This window comes from Cucurbita moschata, unplaced genomic scaffold, assembly GCF_002738365.1.
Source record: "Cucurbita moschata cultivar Rifu unplaced genomic scaffold, Cmos_1.0 Cmo_Scf00046, whole genome shotgun sequence".
NCBI classification, from domain to species: Eukaryota; Viridiplantae; Streptophyta; class Magnoliopsida; order Cucurbitales; family Cucurbitaceae; genus Cucurbita; species Cucurbita moschata.
Genome location: NW_019268562.1, coordinates 486,106 through 508,729, shown reverse-complemented (window position 1 = coordinate 508,729; position 22,624 = coordinate 486,106). Strand labels below are relative to the sequence as shown.

Below are 22,624 nucleotides of genomic sequence, written 5' to 3'. Positions count from 1 at the left end.
CCTTAAAGGATAACCAACGTTTCATAATCCAGAGACCAAGGTCCTCAGGATAATCAAGATAAGAACCCCAACTCAAGAACAAGAATCAGAGAACTTAAGTACTTACAACAAGAACAAGAACAAGAACAAGAACAAGACAACAACAAAGAATGTGGTACCCTAGAATATTAAGGACACGATTAAGAGCCTACAAGTAGACTACTTACAGAGTCTTTGTCTCATTCTTTATTCTCCATTTGTTTAGGTAATAAGGAGTTGGTCAAGGTCGGGAGAGCAGGTGCCATAGACAAACCTCACTCGTTGTCCTCAACCCATTTCCTTTAAAATGTTTTGTGCCCGTTCCTTATTTTGTGTTGTAACTAGTATGATTGTGTTTTAAATACTTATGTATAAACTTTATTTGGATATTATGTAAATATAATTTTTTAAATTCTTTTGTTTATTTCACGAAAAATGTACCCGTCTTTTAGAACCATCGCGACAGCCCAATCCTTACAGAGTGGTATCAGAGCCCAAGGTTTCTCTTAGGAGGACTCCCTACCAAGACCAAGTAAGTATGCCTTTAAACTCTTAATTAGCAATTTGACAGACTAATCGTTTAATAAAAAATCAAAAGTGGAAAGATTAAACTAGCAATGTGACAGAGTGAGAATATAAGATTACATAAGGTTTTTAGTGTTGGTAATGGTTTCTAAAATCACTCTAAATACTAATACTTGTGTGTGTTTTGTGTACCTACTCCAAGTACAATTTATTAAGTTAAACACTTGTGGTAAGGACTATGAAATGTGTATTAAGAACAAGTATCAAAGAAACCAATAATGAACAATAGAAAACTTTCCCTAATAGCTAATAGTTATTAGAAGTTGGATTTGTACCCACACCCTCTTACAAGGACAATAACTTGAGTTCAGTGCCTTAGACCACTCGACCATCCTAACTATTTATTTTGAGTTCTAACATTGGTTGAAGAGGGGAATGAAGTATTCCTTATAAGGATGTGGAAAGCTCTCCCTAATAGACACGTTTTAAAACTTTTAGACATACAACGATAAGTAACAGGCAAAAAAAAAAAAAAAAAAAAGAATATCTGCTAGCAATTGGAGAGGGGAACCAAGCATTTTCTTTAAGGTTGTGGATACCTCATCCTAGTAGACATATTTTAAAATCGTGAGGCTGATGGTGATACATAATTAGCCAAAGTAGACAATATCTTATAGAGGTGGGCTTGGTTTGTAACAAATTGTATAGAGCTAGTCATTGGGTGGTGTGCCAACGAGATTGCTTGGAACACAAGGGGGTGGATTGTGAAATCCCACATCGGTTGGGGAGGGGATGAAACATTTTTTATAAGCATGTGAAAATCTCTCACTATTAGACGCGTTTTATAACCGTGCGGTTGACGACGATATGTAACGAGGCAAAGTAGACAATATCTAGGCTAATAGTCATAATTCGTTGGAATAGTTCAGTTGGTTAGAGCGTATGATTATTAGCGATAAGGTTGGGGAGGTTTAAGCTCTCTTTTTAGCAATGGTAATGAATCATTCCATTTTAGTATGTGGAAAAATTTAACCCTTCAACCAAAGTGGACAATGTCATATAATTATGGAGGTTCGTGATTCCTAAAATTGTTACATAGTCTAATGTAATATCTTTAATAATAATGTTGAGTTCTTTTTAGGGGTACCTTTGATACAAAAACATAATGCAAAAAATATTGAGTCATGATTGTTCTAACAATTGAGTCATGATCATAAAGAATGGACAAGTTGTCCCACATAGTGAGGGAAGTGACCAAGATGAGCTAGTTGAAGAAGAAATCCAAGAGAATGAGGAGAAATTGAAAGCTTAAAAAGAAAGTGAGTTGTTTGGCTAGAGTTGGAGAGGTTAGAAGCCGAATGTTTTCACAAAAACCATCTTTATACTTATGCACAAGTAAGGATGTTTGGTCTCTAACGATAACAATTTTTATTTGCCTTGTATGTTACAATCTCTTTTACAAGAATTTGAGAATGTGTTCCAAGATGAAGTACCTAAAGGACTACCTCTCATTAGAGATATTGAACATAAAATAGATTTTATAACGGCTGCAATCCTTCCTAATAGGTCAGCTTATAGAGAAAACTCAACTAAGACTAAAGAAATTTAGAGGCAAGTTGGGGAGCTCATGGAGAAGGGCTATATACAAGAGAGTTTGAGTCCATGTTCTGTACCAGTCTTATTGATGCCAAAGAAAGATGGAACGTGACACATGTGCCTAGATTCTTGAGCCATCAACAAAATCACTGTAAAGTATCGACGTCCTATTCCTAGGCTAGACCATATGCTTGATGAATTGCATGGTTCATATCTATTTACAAAGATTGATTTGAAATCTGGATATCATTAAATGAGAAGGCATATAGAAGATGAATGGAAAAGAGCTTTCAAGACTAAGGTTGGATTGTATGAATGACTTGTTATGCCTTGTGGGTTAACTAATGCTCCTAGTACATTTATGCGCTTAATGAATCACGTTTTGAGAGAATATTTAGAAAAGCATGTTGTTGTACATTATGATGATATTTTAATTTATTTAAAGAATTTGTATGAGCATGTGAAGCATGCTAGGTAATTTTTTATTATGCTTAAGAAAGAGAAACTTTATGCTAATTTTAATAAGGGTAGTTTTTTCATGGAAAAAGTTAAATTTCTTGGCTTTATAGTTGGTAAAAATGGAGTACAAGTAACTTTTTGCTCTGAAGGAATCCTTAATTTGAAGGAAAAGAGACCGTAGATAGGATTTTGAAACTTACCCCTAATTTGAGCCTAAAATGGATTTTCTTCAATTGAGCTTGTTCTTGAGGTTATTTCTCTTCGTTGTCTTCTATGGAAACGTTCTATGGAGGTGCAATTGGGATCGTCCTTGCTTGACGTATTCTCGTGTATCCTCGAATTAAAATTTTGAGTTTTCCTTGAAGCTTCAATGACGAATTGGACTGGGAGAATGGTTTCTAGGCACTTTCAGCATGGTAAGAACAAGTTTGAATCGAAATGGTGTAGAATTGCTCTCGAATTTGGAAGACATCTGAGAGTAGGAGACCCAAAATCTAAACGCTTATTGCCTATTAGTGGGAGCTCGATTCTTGTTCCAAACTATTGCCTAAACGCTTATGAATAACATAGTGGAAAATAGATAACATTAGTTTAAATAAAAATAAAGCAATGCCCTGATCTAACCTAAAGATCATTAAAAATAACATGAATGCAACTACTCTAAATTTGGTTCTTTGGCCTTCAACACAAGGTTGTCATCCGTAAATGGGTATCTTACCTTTACTTTAAAATAAGAGTAGTATCTAAACAGTATATAATATGTTAAATTAATTACTTTATATATATCTAATTGAGTTTTATATCTAGCTTCATATCTATGTATCGGGTTACTGGATTCAGAGTCCAATGTCCTAACCACTAGACCATGGGACCACAAACTTTTGAAGATTTGTGTGTTATAAATGTATGAACTTTAAAAAGAATAATAGTATCTTGTAGATCCCTAAATTTTGAAAATGATTTATATCTTTGTTTTTAGTTCTGTATTTGATAGGGTTTCAACGCAACAAAATTAATTAATTCATTAGATCATTTATACAATTATTCAACCATTCTTCTTCACTCATTTCCATCCTACTTTAATAGAGTTCAAAGAAAGGTTATTTTGAAACAAATTTAAAATTTATTTGAATATTCTAGGTAACATTACGAAAGTAAAAAAAATCAAATTATTTATGTTTACTCTATTTTTATAAAAAGAAGACAATAATGAAACCCATGTGCTACATATTAATATATTAATGACTATTTAGATCTAAATAGTTACTTAGTGTTGTCATTCTCAACTTGTTAATACAATCTCTAATAAATACAAAGTTAATAGTGAGAAAAGAAAAAACAATTCGCATTCTTAGGACATGTAAATAAAATATAGATTGTCAAGTCGTAGATTGTCAATTATAAGTCGTTTTGGAGTACTCTTTATTAACTCCAATTTAGCGTGGAAGGGTTGGATGGAAACTCAACCTTACCAGCACATTCTTTTTTGGCATATTTTTTTTTTTAGGATTGCACAATATCTCAAATTTATATTAAAACAAATAATAGGAGAGAAAATAAAAAAAGAATGTGTTAGATATTTATATTGATGACTTCCAGTATGAATACAAAAAAACATCGAATGAAGCATGCCCTAATTTGCTGTCAAAGTCACACCAAAACAATGTCGTTTGAAAAAAATTCTCTTTAAAGTCCCAATTGAATTGGGTTCCTGGATTGACGATATGCATGCCTAAATCCATAGCCAATCCGAAATTTTAGGTTAGATACACCCAAACTAAGATAAATATATATATATAAATTTTAAGAAGTATACAAAAATAAAAACATTAAAATACGAAAATAAAACCATTAAAAACCTAATAAATATTATGTAAAAATTAAATAGTTTAATTTTTTGTTTTTTAAATTTCAACACTTAAAATAAAAACGTGAATTCCACCGTGTGTATATATATATATATATATATATATATATATATTATTTACTAACCTAAATCTTCATCTTTAGATCTGCAATGAGGCTGAAGGGGACCACTTCCCACTTTACAAAATGAGTCCTTATATTTTCAATTCTTCAATTGATCCATCACTTCAAACTTTCTTATAGAAATATCTTTCAAAGAAAAACTAAACATTTTATTGAATTTTTCCATTTTTAGTTTCACAAATTTGAAATTCTACTTAATTTCTTACCCAATTTACTTGTATGGCTTTTTACTCTATTCTTGACACAATAAAAATAAACTACGTAAAAAAGCAAATAGACTTACAACAATTATATTGTTTGAGTTTGTAGGCGAAGGCCAAAACGAAAATACAAACAACAAAAGACTTGAGAATTTGCATGATCTTCTTTTCTTCAATGATGCTGCGACTTGTTTTCGAATAGAGATTTATATCGTCCTCTTCTCCTGAAGATGAGACTTAATTCAAAAATATGGTGTTAAATTCAGTAAAATAAATTGTAACAACAATAATGGGTTGATTATAAGCAGTTTTGGAGTACTCTTTATTAACTCCAATTTTGCATCAAAGGGTTGGATGGAAACTCAACCTTACCTACATGTTCTTTTTTTGGCATATTTTTTTAGAACACCACAATAACTCACATTTACATAAAAACAAAAAATAGGAGACAGAAAATGATGAATTAAGGAACGAGATATTATGGAGGCTCACAACTCACAATTTGCTATGCACCCAAGTGGTACAGAAAATCACAGTGTCCTTGAGATTCGAGCGTAAAGGTAAACTTGAAGAACACTAACTTTATTAGATGCTTGGAAAATCATGTCGTGACAATTTTAAATCTCCAGGGAGTTCAATTGATTTCAATAATGATATGCTATTGTATTTTAATTTTACCTTTATTGGAGTTGTCAGAAGTGGGATTTGAACTCACACCCTCTTATCCCACATTGGTTTGAGAGGAGAATGAAGAATAACTTATAACTGTCCGTAAACATCTCTCTAGTAGCGTATTTTAAAACTGTGATTCTGACGACGATTTGTTACGAGCAAAAATGGACAATATTTTTTAGCGGCTGGAAATGGGAACGAAGCATTCTTTAAAAGAGTGTGGAAACCTCTCCCTAGTAGACTCGTTTTAGAATTGTGAGGTGATGATGATACGTAATGGGCAAAAGCAGAAAATATTTGCTAGCGGTGGGTTTGGGCTATTACAAAAGCTATCAGAGTTAGTCACCAAGTGGTGTGCCAGCGAGGATGCTGGCCCCCAAGGAGGGTGGATTATGAGATCCAACATTGGTTGGAGAGAGGATTAAACATTCCTTATAAGGGCGTGGTGGGCTTGAGCTATTATAATTTATGAATTTAACCCAATGTACACAACACAAGCGAGATAGAGGGGTAGGATCGAACGTACAAAGACGGTTAACACCATGAGAAAGAAGGAGAAGAAACAAGATGTAGACAACGAGTTTTGATACGGAGGAATGAAGAAAGGAACATGCGTGGAAATGAGTGGAGATGACGAAGTCCACTTGCTAGGATCTAAACTCGAATACCCGCAACTTCATTCCAGTCCAGCAACCCGATACCCAGTTTGGCCTAGTAACCAGATACCCAACACAGCAACCAGATACCCACCAACCAGATACCCACCAACAACCAGTCTAGTAGTCTAGTTCCTCTGTGCTTTGTCCAAAAACCCACATTCAAGCCCAAATACACAGAACACAGCGCAACCCACGGATCCACTACAAAACCCAAACGCCCACATGAACTCGAGACCCGCGCCTCGAACCACTTCGCAACCTGCTCATATATCAATGTCCTTTAGCGACAGAGTCACTGTTGCATACACTGGCTCCTTCGGCTCGGCATCTCGGAGTCCTAGGCTTAAAAGTTGAGTATTAGGCTCGGTTTGACATTTTGACAGCGTCCTTTACATTTTTTGCCCTTCCGAAGCTTATTTTTACTCTAATAGAAATATTTAAGGTCAGTATAACGTCTTATTTCTGAAGTTCAAGTTAAATTATATTAGAAATGTAAATTACTAACGAAGCGAGATGGACGTTTTAATAGGAAACAACTCTTGACGACACTTGGAGTAACTTCAAGAGACACAATTCAAACGTACTTGAGTTTAGAGAAAATGTCGGCCCCAAGTAAGTGGCCTTACTATCAGCTAAGTCGGACGACTTGATTTATCTATGACAACATATGCCCAGTGGTCCTTGCACGTGTCATTAATGCTTTATATTTTATGAGGTGTTGACTATGACTATGTTATTTGACGATGCTATATGATGTTATATTATGTTATATGATGATGTTTCATGATGACGTTACATTATGACGTTGTATCATGATGATATGATGATGATGATGCATGATAACAATGCGATGTATGATGGAAGATTATAAGATTGATTAATATGACATTATTCCGTATTAAGACGTGGTGCATGTATTAAATGCCATGATATGAGACTGAGTTTTTTTAAGATACAACCCTAGCAAATGTTAATGATGATGAACATATGAAGGCCAAGGCATGCATATTAATTAGAGTAATATGTGAAGTGCATATAGGGTTGTGTCAAAAAGATGTTCTAAAGATGAAAAACCCTAGGGACCTCATGCATTTTGTGTGTACATATACATCAAGTTACTTCTCATTTATGATGATGAGTACGGATGCGTACACTACGATGATGATCATCATCATGCCTTGCATGACACTCAGGGGTCTGCTGACCTCCCGACGTCGCTACAGACAGTTAGCTCGACTATGATGGGTCCAGAGGGTACGAACCGTTTGGAGATCCATTCTTGCACATGTGAGTCGTGTGTAGGGAAGTACTACACATCCAATTTTTTCTCGACTGGAGGCCTCCCCTATGATATTTTTAACAATAGGTTCCTAAGATCATTAGTTGCATGTGTTTGCATTCCCTAAATAGTGGGTCACTTATGAGTATTTCTTAAAATACTCAAGTAAAATACTCAAGCCTTGTGCTACTTCTATTTCAGATACCCCTATACAGCTGACAACGACATCACAAATAGAGATAATGACACGTGCATAGAATAATAGTATTTTATTTTCCTAGGCATAGGTTAATATAGGGAATTTTTACTTTATTTTGTTTTAAAGATGCTTTCGAATGAATAAGTCCATGACAGTATTTTAAGATGAAGGTGTTTTAAGATGAAGTTTAAATGTTTAATTTCATATAAGAGCATAGGATATGATGACGGCAGCAACTTTAGGCTAATAGAAATCTAGGGTCGTTATCGTTGGTAACAAAGCTCTAGGTTATAGATTCGGTAGACTTGTCTACGAGATAGGCTTGACACGTTCCATGGTTTCACCACCGATGTCCCGTCACCGTCAGGTATGTCTTGTATAAGATAAGATAAAGAAATGCCTTTAATTGCATATACTTTTTTTGTTTACTAATATTGAATGTAATTTAGTATCAAATATGTTGAGCTCTGATTATATGATTTATGGTAGCATTATGTTCCACCTAGTTGTATTTTTATGAATATGTCATGTTTGCTAAATTATATGTTGTGATTATATATGATATGGTGCCATTTATGTTAGCGAGATATAGACTTAAGAAAAGTTATATATTTGTTTTAGAATCATGCCACATAAGGACACTGAAGAGGACAATGAGGAAGGAGACGACCCTATATTAGAGGTAGAGGAAGAGGTGGAGGTGAAGATAGCCGACCTTGTCAAGGTCTAGTGACTAGGACGGACGCACCTTAAGCTGTGCTACATCTGGCTGTGCACCTCCAGTAGCATCGATAGCTGAAATAAATCCCACTACAAGCCTGATGTGAGAATCGTTTCAGGCAATACGACGATGCCCACTCAACAAGCCAATAGGGTGTGGAAAGGGGAATGAAGCCAACAAGCCAATAGGCCATCCTAACTTCTTATTGAATAAAGTGATTGTTACGATCATTAATCCAAATCCAATCAACTAAGAACACTCTGGCTATAGTATGATTACTTGAACTATATGTAGAGGCATAAGAGTGAATCAAGTGCAAGTATATAATCAAAATGATCTATAGTACAGGGATAAGACTTAGTACCTTATTCTGAGGCACTATGGATGCGGCCCACTTTTGTATATGATATAAACAATGTGATCACTAAATTGTACATGTGTAGACATGTGAGTGGGGGTGTCCTATGCAATGAGTATTGCATAAGATCGGACCATGAAGAAAACCACTCTCACTTTATAATGCTGTTTACTGTTGAGACTGATTTTTTCATTTGATGACCTCGGTAACTCGATCTTAATCCTGAGCTAACTACGAACTCCTGTTTATTCGAAATTATCCATAGATTTGCATGGGTGAGAGTGGCTCGAGTTCGCCGACTCAACAAGCCTCCCATTTCAGGGGTAAGACTGGGTGAATAGCTGAGGACATAAGGTGTATGATGGAATTCACTCCTACCCGCTTTTAGGGATAGTAGAGAGGTTGTTCCCTTAAGTACTGACTCCAAGTCTTGAACATGGGGACCCACCCTCTCATTAGCCCGAGAGGGATTCGGTTTGGTGGTTGGACCACAAACCAATTGTTCGTTAGAGGATCAATGGGACTTAAGAAACAAAAAGTTACTTTAGGGGTAAAATGGTAAATTGACCCAGCTCTAGTTACGAACAACATGTGAAAGATCGACTTACTAATCATGGTTATATCAAATGGACAAAAATATATCTATAGTGAGGGGAGTGCAACTACTAGGCTACAGTGGAGTGTCCTAGTAGTTAATGAATGTTGGTTAACAAGGTTAATGAGTTTAACCGGTTAATCTCGGATCATTTGAGCCTATGATCTGTAGGTCCATTAGGTCCCTCTACTAACTCATATCGGACTAAACCTTAGAATAGTGTGACGAGTGAGTTCAAAGTGTTCAAATTCAAATTAAGGAATACACGCTAAATATATATGATATATTTAACCTCATTTTGTTTTAATTATGAATTGAACAAAGAGATAGAATCGGAGATATTTAAATAAGATTTAAATATTTTAATTATGAATAGTGATTGATAATCAATATGTGCGGGAATTGATTGGGATTGACATTTTATTTAATGTTAAATATTAATTAAATTTTTAATTAATCATTTATATTATTTGATTTAAAATTAATTATTTAAATTAATTGTTGAATTAAAATAAAGAAAGTCAAAATGTTTATTCACCTAATGGAAAAATCCATGTTTGAGTTTGTGGAATATTGAGTGTCAATATATGGTTTAACCAAACTTGCATGTTTGTGGAATATTGAGTGTCAATATATGGTTTCACCAAACTTGCATGTTTGTCATATAATCCCACAAATTTGAGTGGAATTTTGAGTGTCAAAATTTGGTTAACTCAAACTTGCATGCTCGCCACATAATCCTAAAAATTTGAGCGGAATTTTGAGTGTCAAAATTTGGTAATCTAAAATTTGCATGATAATGCAAATATGACTCACCGGATTCCACAATCCCGTTCTAAGGCTGGAGAATAGTAAGGAAGACACTAGTGGTGGTTTAAAACCGTTCGTGAGGAAAAAGAATTTGAACTCCAAAAGGTTAGTATTCAAACTCATTGAGTTTTAATGCTTTTGAACATGCTAGCTAATTTACTATAATTGATGTACTTAGAGTGCCTAAGATCCAAATTGCTTAGGCACGTGTTATAGTAAAACCATCGCAATGAACCTAAACTGACAACATAATTTATGAACAAAGGAAACAAAAAGATATTTAAAAAGAGAGAAAACCCAAAAAGTAGCAAGTTCCCTTAAACTCCGCAAATGGATAGCCCTTCACCATAAGAAAAACACAAAAAAAAAAAAATGGAAGAAAGAGGATGCCAATGAAGGAGTAGGGAAGCAAATGAGGAAGAAGAAATATAAGGGAGATGGGGGTCTTTGGAGGCTTCAAAGGTAGATTACGGCGGGCAAAAATATCTCTAGATGTATTAAATTTTGTCACGTAGCATACATTGGCTAACAAAATAAGCAAGCGTCGGAAATCTATTAATGTCTTTCGATGCTTGTCAATTTAGTTGACCTTGTCCATAAAATTTTGTGCTTCTAGAGAGATATTTCTTCTAACCATGGTAAACCAAATATTGATTCTCATCTTTACTGCATTTCCAGTTATCGCCAAACAAATTATCGAAAGATTTAGAATATGAGTATTGTAGTTTACTAATTCTCGCAGAGTTCCTGACCAACGCAGTGTGTGCTAAATTAGGAACAATGAGTATTCCTGACCTTTGGTATATATGATGCTACATGCTGCTAAAGAAATTAGTAGACGGACCGTAATTGATTGAGATTGAGTCTTACGTACGAGTCCTAAAATTCTAAATAATCATATTGAAGTAACCTAAGCAAGAGGGAGTTGAAATACCTTATTAACTTACAAATGATCCAAGTAAAAGAAACTAGGAATTAATGGAGAATAAAACTTAAGAACAACTACAAAGATAAGTAATAAACTTGTGAATGACAAGTTGGTTATTTATTGAGTAAATTAATTACTTATCAGGATTATTTTAACTTTTTTGGCCAAATAAGAAGTTGTAGGCCAATCGAGGACGAGACCAACAGGCTCGAGACAACAAGGAATCCTTATCTGAGTCTGTTTTTAAGTATATATGCTTTTGTTGTTGAAAACTTCCTTTGATTATTTTGTGTTGTAAAATATACTTGATTCACATATTTTACTTGTCATGTATGAAATTTTGTGTTTTATGACCGATTTTCAAAGCAAAATATCTATGTTAATGGTAACTCATGTGAATCGAGTTGTCGATGAACAGGTGTTATAGAAGCATTGCTTGAGAACTATGTGGTAACAGCGGGGATCTTCCCAAGGCATCCAGTCGTGTCTTGGTCAAGGTAAGAAGCGTTGCTCGAGAACTATGAGGTCACAGAAGGTGTCGTCCCAAGGAATCTAGTCGTCTGTTTATTTTAAATTTCTACATTTCTTTTTTAGTTGTTTGTTGATGATCGGTCGAGGTAAGAAACTGTAACACCCCAAAAAAATGAAGCAAAGCCACCCATGTAAGACCGAAAGGATCCAATAAAGAAATTAAGAGGATTAAGCAAGGAAAGTGGTCTTAAGCAAGTCATTTCTATACCTTAATGAGTCACAGTAAGGACTAAGGCATTTGGAGAAGTATTGGGAATGAAAGCATAAACAAAAAGGACGTAAAGGTCACTTTCTAATTTTTAAGGAAATTTCTGGATATTTAATTCCTTATCAAGAGGGAATTTCAAGATGCTCAAGGACTGAAAAAATGACCAACAAGTGATGAAATTTTTTTTAGGAAAATTATGAATATTTGGGGAAAAAATAATAATAAAATATTCTGGAAGTGGCAAATTACCAAATTACCCTGATAATATGGATAATTACGAAAGTGTCATTCTGTTGAAAATAAAAACCTCTCCATGTGACCATCTGCACAAAGTTCTTCGAATCTCAAAATCGTGTCGTTGGATTTTCCCCAAATTTGTATACAATCTAGAACGTTCAAAGATCATCAAATCCAACAGTCGGAATTCAAACTCGAAGTTGGTAGCTCGCTGATCGGAGAGGATATTTCCGACAAATTATCTAGAAAATTTTAAATCACGACGATTTTAGAGCTCTCAATGTCGGTGGAAGCTTCCCAAGTCTGAAGTTGGGGCAAAGTTTTAAGACAAGAATCGAGTAATGAGAATTCCTAAAAATCAAGTTTGAAGCTCTTAGATTATGGGTTTTTCTTTCTCGGATTTCTTCCAAATTCGAGGGCTTTGGTTAATCATTTTCCTTCCTACCAACTCCTACATATTTCATATGGGATTTACAACAAGTTTCGTGAAGGAATCAGGCACTGAAAAGTTTTATAATCGTCTGCACAACAAAAGGTTTCTAGATATACTTCGNAAATTAATTATTTAAATTAATTGTTGAATTAAAATAAAGAAAGTCAAAATGTTTATTCACCTAATGGAAAAATCCATGTTTGAGTTTGTGGAATATTGAGTGTCAATATATGGTTTAACCAAACTTGCATGTTTGTGGAATATTGAGTGTCAATATATGGTTTCACCAAACTTGCATGTTTGTCATATAATCCCACAAATTTGAGTGGAATTTTGAGTGTCAAAATTTGGTTAACTCAAACTTGCATGCTCGCCACATAATCCTAAAAATTTGAGCGGAATTTTGAGTGTCAAAATTTGGTAATCTAAAATTTGCATGATAATGCAAATATGACTCACCGGATTCCACAATCCCGTTCTAAGGCTGGAGAATAGTAAGGAAGACACTAGTGGTGGTTTAAAACCGTTCGTGAGGAAAAAGAATTTGAACTCCAAAAGGTTAGTATTCAAACTCATTGAGTTTTAATGCTTTTGAACATGCTAGCTAATTTACTATAATTGATGTACTTAGAGTGCCTAAGATCCAAATTGCTTAGGCACGTGTTATAGTAAAACCATCGCAATGAACCTAAACTGACAACATAATTTATGAACAAAGGAAACAAAAAGATATTTAAAAAGAGAGAAAACCCAAAAAGTAGCAAGTTCCCTTAAACTCCGCAAATGGATAGCCCTTCACCATAAGAAAAACACAAAAAAAAAAAAATGGAAGAAAGAGGATGCCAATGAAGGAGTAGGGAAGCAAATGAGGAAGAAGAAATATAAGGGAGATGGGGGTCTTTGGAGGCTTCAAAGGTAGATTACGGCGGGCAAAAATATCTCTAGATGTATTAAATTTTGTCACGTAGCATACATTGGCTAACAAAATAAGCAAGCGTCGGAAATCTATTAATGTCTTTCGATGCTTGTCAATTTAGTTGACCTTGTCCATAAAATTTTGTGCTTCTAGAGAGATATTTCTTCTAACCATGGTAAACCAAATATTGATTCTCATCTTTACTGCATTTCCAGTTATCGCCAAACAAATTATCGAAAGATTTAGAATATGAGTATTGTAGTTTACTAATTCTCGCAGAGTTCCTGACCAACGCAGTGTGTGCTAAATTAGGAACAATGAGTATTCCTGACCTTTGGTATATATGATGCTACATGCTGCTAAAGAAATTAGTAGACGGACCGTAATTGATTGAGATTGAGTCTTACGTACGAGTCCTAAAATTCTAAATAATCATATTGAAGTAACCTAAGCAAGAGGGAGTTGAAATACCTTATTAACTTACAAATGATCCAAGTAAAAGAAACTAGGAATTAATGGAGAATAAAACTTAAGAACAACTACAAAGATAAGTAATAAACTTGTGAATGACAAGTTGGTTATTTATTGAGTAAATTAATTACTTATCAGGATTATTTTAACTTTTTTGGCCAAATAAGAAGTTGTAGGCCAATCGAGGACGAGACCAACAGGCTCGAGACAACAAGGAATCCTTATCTGAGTCTGTTTTTAAGTATATATGCTTTTGTTGTTGAAAACTTCCTTTGATTATTTTGTGTTGTAAAATATACTTGATTCACATATTTTACTTGTCATGTATGAAATTTTGTGTTTTATGACCGATTTTCAAAGCAAAATATCTATGTTAATGGTAACTCATGTGAATCGAGTTGTCGATGAACAGGTGTTATAGAAGCATTGCTTGAGAACTATGTGGTAACAGCGGGGATCTTCCCAAGGCATCCAGTCGTGTCTTGGTCAAGGTAAGAAGCGTTGCTCGAGAACTATGAGGTCACAGAAGGTGTCGTCCCAAGGAATCTAGTCGTCTGTTTATTTTAAATTTCTACATTTCTTTTTTAGTTGTTTGTTGATGATCGGTCGAGGTAAGAAACTGTAACACCCCAAAAAAATGAAGCAAAGCCACCCATGTAAGACCGAAAGGATCCAATAAAGAAATTAAGAGGATTAAGCAAGGAAAGTGGTCTTAAGCAAGTCATTTCTATACCTTAATGAGTCACAGTAAGGACTAAGGCATTTGGAGAAGTATTGGGAATGAAAGCATAAACAAAAAGGACGTAAAGGTCACTTTCTAATTTTTAAGGAAATTTCTGGATATTTAATTCCTTATCAAGAGGGAATTTCAAGATGCTCAAGGACTGAAAAAATGACCAACAAGTGATGAAATTTTTTTTAGGAAAATTATGAATATTTGGGGAAAAAATAATAATAAAATATTCTGGAAGTGGCAAATTACCAAATTACCCTGATAATATGGATAATTACGAAAGTGTCATTCTGTTGAAAATAAAAACCTCTCCATGTGACCATCTGCACAAAGTTCTTCGAATCTCAAAATCGTGTCGTTGGATTTTCCCCAAATTTGTATACAATCTAGAACGTTCAAAGATCATCAAATCCAACAGTCGGAATTCAAACTCGAAGTTGGTAGCTCGCTGATCGGAGAGGATATTTCCGACAAATTATCTAGAAAATTTTAAATCACGACGATTTTAGAGCTCTCAATGTCGGTGGAAGCTTCCCAAGTCTGAAGTTGGGGCAAAGTTTTAAGACAAGAATCGAGTAATGAGAATTCCTAAAAATCAAGTTTGAAGCTCTTAGATTATGGGTTTTTCTTTCTCGGATTTCTTCCAAATTCGAGGGCTTTGGTTAATCATTTTCCTTCCTACCAACTCCTACATATTTCATATGGGATTTACAACAAGTTTCGTGAAGGAATCAGGCACTGAAAAGTTTTATAATCGTCTGCACAACAAAAGGTTTCTAGATATACTTCGGCAAGAAACATGTTTTTCAACGAACTTTGGAAGGTTATAACTTGTGCTACAGGCCACGAAAAGTTATGAACTTAGTCCCTACTTCTTGCTTGAAACTTCATCTAAAGGTTTCGTGGAGAAATCGAATCCATTAGATGTCTATATAAAGCTGTAAAAAGGTAAAACCAGAGGGGTCTGATAAGAACAAATTGAGATTTTTCTAGCTACCAAGGAAGAAGATGAAGTCCAAAGTCAAAGGTCAAACTTTGACCAATAAAAGTCAAAGATAGGTATATGTTGACCTTCCCTCGATTTTCTCAATTTTAACCTCCTTCCTGACCGGTTCTCACGAAAATCTTTATGGTTCCAGAAACTAGACAAAATAAGGAGTCTGTGGAAGGAAATTTGAGATAATTCAGATACTGGAAGATCAAGAACGGAAATCTCAAATGTCAACGACGAGGTTAGTAGTGACCTTGGATGTTTTGTTAAAAAATACTTGTAGGAATTCATTGGATTTTCCATATGAACCCTAAAACAAGTATGAATTTAGGATATAAGAAAGAAAAATAAAAAGAACTGTGAGTTAAGGCCTTAAACTGATCAAAATGCTTAGGATTTAAATAACGTTAAAATAATCCACTAAATAAACTCTTAGGATGACTTTGAAAATTTGAAAGCCATTGGAACACGTTAAGTAGCAAAACCAAGAATTATGGGTAAAATGACCAAAATGCCCCTAGGACGACTTATGAAAATCCAAGGTCTATATGTGCTCCAAATGATCTTGTACTTCGTATAAGGTCAATTACGAAGGACATGAAGATATGTTGGAGGTTTCAAGTTGATTTGAGCAAGTTTGGAACCTAAACCAAGTTAGGAACCTAAACCAAGTTAGGATCTAAGAAACACCTAAAGGAAACACCACAAGAATCAAGACTCTTTTAGAACCCTCTAAAGAACTCCCTAGGAATCTATGACCTTCTAGAACAACTCACCCAAGTAAGAAGAATGCAAGGTACCACTCAAGGATAAGGGACCAAGGTCCTCAGACACAAAAACTCTAATCATGTCCAAAGTGACCTATGACCTCACACCAATCGATGCTTTTTGAGGGTAGGATGCCCTGTGTCACAATCTGCAATATGATTGTGACCCGAGTGAGTCATCGAGGACGATGACTAAGTTAGGTGGGGGAGAATGTCACAACCATACTATGAAGAGAGTAGGTTGTGACCCTCACGCCATGACAAGCAAAGTGGGGTCCCTCAAGAGACGCCCATTAAAAAAATCCTATTAGTTTCATAATATAATGTTTTATACATATTTAAATTTAATTAACATACAAATTATCCATGAATATTCTATTTGATGCTCTTAAAATACATATAAATTTGAAAGTTTAGAGTTTTATAGATGGAATAATGTTTAAAAAAATTTAATGTATCCTTATAAGTTCAAACACCTATTCAATAAAAAATCAAAAGTGGAGAGATTAAACTAGCAATTTGACAGAGTGAGAATATAAGATTACATATCGTTTTTAGTGTTTCTAATGGTTTCTAAAATCACTCTAAAGACTAATATTTGTGTGTGTTTTGTGTTTGTAATGGTTTCTAAAATCACTCTGTGTTTTGTATGCCTACTCCAAGTGCAATTTATTAAGTTAAACACTTGTGATAAGGACTCTGAAATGTGTATTAAGAACAAGTATCAAAGAAACCAAGAATGAACAAAAGAAAACTTACACAACCCATGCCCTCTCACAAAGATCAAAACTTGAGTCTAGCACCTTAGACAACTCAACTACCCTGACTATTTATTATAAGATCTAATATTGATTGAAGAGGGGAATGAAGCATTCCTTATAAGAATGTGCAAAGGTCTCCTTAATAGACGCATTTTAAAACTAAGGTGGTTACATATAATCTACACCTGAATTTTTTATAACCAAGAGAAAAACCGTGCCAACTCGCTCGATCAAGGATTCGATTACCGCCTACAAGTAGGTTACTTATATAGTTGCACTAGATATTACTTTTCATTTTTGGGGATCACTAATGGTTAGTTAAGGTCACAGAGGAGGGTCGTCTCGAACCGTCAGTTCTACGTGTTATGAGTTGTTATCCTTAGTTTTCGAATCTCGTTCCAATTTTTATCAAATTTTTTCTTTGTCACACCAGTTCTATGTGTTATGAGTTGTTGTCCTTAGTTTTCGAATCTCGTTTCAATTTTTATCAAATTTTCTTTGTCAGTACGTGTCATGAAAAATGATTTGAAGTATTATCAAAACTCTCTCCTCTTTCAGACACCTTCTCCATAACCTTAATGTTTTTCCTCCACACTAACCTCAAAACCCCCATTAAAACAAACCCCACCAAAGCTAACTCACCATTCCTTAGCACAGAAAACAAGCCAACTTTGGATAGCTGTGAAGTCACTTACCAAGGTAGCTAAGTTGAAGTCCCTAAATCATACTTGAAGCTAGTTCAATTTTGCCCTTTAAAATCCAAGTAAACCCACCGAATTAGCACAGATCAAACGACGTCGTTTAGCTAATATGTTTAAGTAAACCTATAATTTTTCTTATAATATTTTAGTTTTTTAAACCAATGATCGTACCCATCTCAAAACCTTTTTGAAATGTCAAAATCGACTTCAAGAGGGCAACCAATTGTAGGATTGGGTCTAAAAATGTCAAATAGGGTTAAAAATTTGTACCCTGAGTCAAAATCGCCAAATAGAAGTCGCGGGACAAAGTCGAATAAAGTTTTAGGCCCGAGATTGGGTAAGGAAGACAGAACGTTGGATTTTCGAACCCTCTCAGATCTGATAGGTTAGGCCCTTACGAACCAAACAAACACCATAAATGGGATTTGGGGGAGGAGACTCGAAAACAGAGGAAAAAGGAAGAAAAAGGATGTCGAAATGACGTGATTGAGGAGAGAGAGAGTCTCCAAAAAATTCTCTGGTAATCGGGGTGAGGGAGACGAAGTCCAACCCGAGATCCGACTCACGACCCAAAACCCACAAGCAACCCTAATCGAGGTGAGGGGTGGAGAAGATGAAGTCCACCGGTCGGACCCAAACTCAAATACTCGCAACCTCATTATAGCCAAGCAACCCCATACCTAGTTTGCTCCAGTAACCTAAAATACAAAGCTTCGGCCCAACAATGCAATAAGATACCCACTAGCAACCAATCCAGTAGTCTAGTTCCTCTGTGCTTGGCCCAAAAACCCACATTCAAACCAAAAATACACTGAACACGGCCCAACCCATGATGCACTACACAAACCTGTGTGCCCACATGAACATTCAAGACCCGTGCCTCGACCCACTTCGCGACCTGCTCATGTGTCAATGTCCCTCAACGACAGGGTCACTACTGCATACATCGCCCCCTTAGGCTCAGCTTCTCGGAATTCTAGGCTAAAAAATGACATATTTGGCTCGATTTGACATTTTTGACACCAACCTTTACGTTTTTTACCTTTTTATTAATATAGGTAACTATGAGTCAGTTAATAGAGGACCTAATGGACAGTTTCTCTAAATCCTAAGATGATGGACGGTTATGTCAAGGACGCAGTGTATTCCAGTAATAGAGGAATTAAGGAGCCTGTGTATTCCAGCAGTGGGGGAATTAAGGAACGAGATATTGACAGAGGCTCACAACTCATCATTTGCTATGCACTCAAGTAGTACAGAAAATCAAAGTGTCCTGAGATTCGGGCGTAAGGGTAAACTTGAACAATACTAACTTTTGTAGAAGCTTGGAAAATTAGGTCATGGCCATTTTAAATCTCTAGTGAGTTCAATTGATTTCAATAATGATAAGATTGTATTTTTATTTTACCTTTATTTGAGTTGTCAGAAGTGGGATTTGAATGCACACCCTCTGATCCTGCATTGGTTGGAAAGGGGAATGAAGTATAACTTATAAGAGTCTTTAAACATCTCTCCAATAGGCGTGATTTAAAATCATTATGCCGGCAATATATAACGGGAAAAAGGAACGAAACATTCCTTATAAGGATGTGGAAACCTCTCCCTAGTAGACTCGTTTTAGAATTGTTCGGTTGATGGTGATACGTAATGGACAAAATCGGACAATATTTGTTAGTGGATGGATTGTGAGATTGAACATAGGTTGGAGAGGGGAAGAAACATCCCTCATAAGGATGTGGAAACCACTCCCTAATAGATGCGTTTTAAAACCGTGAAGTTGACAGTAATACGTAACGAGCCAAGGCTAAATATATTTACTAATGCTGGGCTTGAGCTATTACAAATGAATAGCTAGAATAGCTCAGTTGGTTAGATCGTGTGGCCTTTAACAACAAGGTCGGAGGTTCTCCTAATAGGAATGAATTCATTCCATAAGGTAGTGGAAAAAATCCTTTTAGTAGAAATTTTGAATAAATTTTTTTAATAAAATAATAGCACTTTATAAAAGAAAACCTTTCTAAGTTTTCAAAAGTGGGATTTCAACACACGCACTCTCACAAGAACCAAAACTTGACTCCTAACACTTTCGACCACTCAACCATTCTAACTATTTATTGTGAGACATAACATTGGTTAGAGAGTGGAATGAAGCATTCCTTATAAGGATGTGGAAATCTCTCCCTAAAAGATGCGTTTTAAAACTTTTAAACTTATGCGATAGGTAATAGGCCAAAACAATTAATATCTGCTAGCAACAGGAGAGGAGAACCAAATATTTCCTATAAGGTTGTGGATATTTCTTCCTAGCAGACATATTTTAAAATCGTGAGGCTGATGGTGATACGTAATTAGCCAAAGTAGACAATATCTGATAGAGGTGGGCTTGGTTTGTAACAAATTGTATTAGAGTTAGTCATCAGGTGGTGTGCCAACGAGGTTGCTGGGAACACAAGGGGGTGGATTGTGAAATCTCACATCGGTTGGGGAGGGGATGAAACATTTCTTATAAGCATGTGGAAATCTCTTACTATTAGACATAATTTGTTGGAATAGTTTAGTTGGTTAGAGCATATGATTGTTAACATTAAGGTCGGAGGTTCAGCTCTTTTTTTAGCAATGGGAATGAATCATTCCATTTTAGTATGTGGAAAAATTTAACCCTCCAACCAAAGTGGACAATATCATATAATTATGTTGTTCGTGATTCCTAACATTGTTACATAGTCTTAATCTAGCATTCTTAATAATAATGTTGTGTTCTTTTTAGAGGTAGCTTCAATACAAAAACATAGTGTAAAAAATATTTTTGCATAAAGCAGTTACATCATGCATATTCTAGTGACTCTAGGTCCCTAGAAACTAGGGTCGTTACATATAATCTACACCGGAACTTTCAATAACCTAGAGAAAAATCCGTGGCAACTCGCTCGATCAAGGATTCGATTACCGCCTACAAGTAGGTTACTTATTTAGTTGCATTGATATTACTTTTCCTTTTTGGGTGATCACTAATTGTTAGTTAAGGTCACAGAGGAGGGTCGTCCCGAGCCGTTAGTTCTATGTGTACAAGTTGTTGTCCTTAGTTTTCGAATCTCATTCCAATTTTTATCAAATTTTTTCTTTGTCACGTCAGTTCTATGTGTTACGAGTTGTTGTCCTTAGTTTTCAAATCTCGTTCCAATTTTTATGAAATTTTGTCTTTTGCAAGACGTGTCATGAATAATGATTTGAAGTCTTGAAAATTGAGTTATTATAGTTGTGCTTTCAAGTCTTTAAAATTGAGTAATTACAGTTGTGCCCCATTTAGCTTATCCCAGCTATTCCCGACCATTGGTGCCACGCATTTTAACTCTTCTAAGCATACCAGAATTCAGGTAATTTAGTTATAGTCTTACCATTGCCCCTACTATGGACTCAAGTTGCAATAGGTGAGTTGGCGAATATGTAATATATGACTATATAGCTCCTGGAAGATTACATGGCTTGCAACTCGAGATTAGTTGGCGAATATCTTACAAAAAGACCAAAACCTACAAAAAAAAAAAAAAATTATGAGTCAGTTAACAGTGGGCCAAGTAGACAATTTCTTTAAATCCTAAGATGATGGAGGGTTATGTCAAGGACCCCTATAGACCTAGGCGGAGGCTCACAACTCACCATTTGCTATACACCTAGGCGGTACAGAAAATGACACTGTCGTTGAGATTCAAGCGTAAGGGTAAACTTGAAGAACACTAACTTTCTTAGATGCTTGAAAAATCATGTCGTGACAATTTTAAATCTCCAGTGAGTTCAATTGATTTCAATAATGATATGCTATTGTATTTTTAATTTACCTTTATTTGAGTTGTCAGAAGTGGGATTTGAACCCACGTGCTCTAATCCCGCATTGGTTTGAGAGGAGAATGAACAATAACTTATAAGTGTACGTAAACATCTCTTTAGTAGCGTGTTTTAAAACTGTGATTCTAACGACGATTTGTTACGGGCAAAAATGGACAATATTTTTTAGCGGCTGGAAATGGAAACGAAGCATTCCTTAAAAGAGTGTGGAAACCTCTCCCTAGTAGACTCGTTTTAGAATTATGAGGCTGATGACGATACGTAATGGGCAAAAGCAAACAATACTTGCTAGCGGTGGGTTTGGGCTATTACAAAAGCTATTAGAGTTAGTCACCGAGCGGTGTGCCAGCAAGGACGTTGGGCCCCCAAGGAGGGTGGATTGTGAGATCCAACATTGGTTGGAGAGGGGATGAAACATTCCTTATAAGAGTGTGATGGGCTGTAATAGCTCAGTTGGTTAGAGCGTGTGGCTGTTAACCATAAGGTCGGAGGTTCAAGCCATCCTTTTAGCGATGGGAATAAAGGTAAATTAGAGGTGAATTGTTTAAAGTGTGAGTGTATGTAAGTCGTGCGTAGAAAAGTACTGTTTGAATTGTGAGTGGCTCATGCCTATTGACGGTTGCAAGTGTGTGTGTAACGTACATAACACTAGTGAGATAGAGGAGTAGGCCTCTGCACAAATGACGATGTCGATATGACGCGACCATGGGATCACTAGCGAGATAGAGAGGGGTAGGATCGAGGAATGAAGAAAGGAAAACGCGGGGATCCAACATACCACCATGAGAAAGAAGACGAAGTCCACCTCCTCGGACCCAAACTCGAATACCAACAACCTCATTCTAGTCAAGCAACCTCAGATACCCACCAACAACCAGTCCAGTAGTCCAGTTTCTATGTGCTTTACCCAAAAACCCACATTCAAGCCCAAATACACAGAACACAACCCGTTTCACTACACATACCTGTGCGCCCACATGAACATTCGAGATCTGCACCTCGAACTAGTTCGCAACCTGCTCAT

General features: G+C 35.7%; 1 non-coding gene across 1 annotated transcript; it reads left to right on the top strand.

Moving 5' to 3' along the window:
* The first annotated feature begins 22,038 nt into the window (after positions 1–22,038).
* Positions 22,039–22,112, top strand: TRNAN-GUU. Its single transcript has one exon. It is a non-coding gene; the product is annotated as a tRNA-Asn (tRNA).
* Positions 22,113–22,624: the final 512 nt, after the last annotated feature.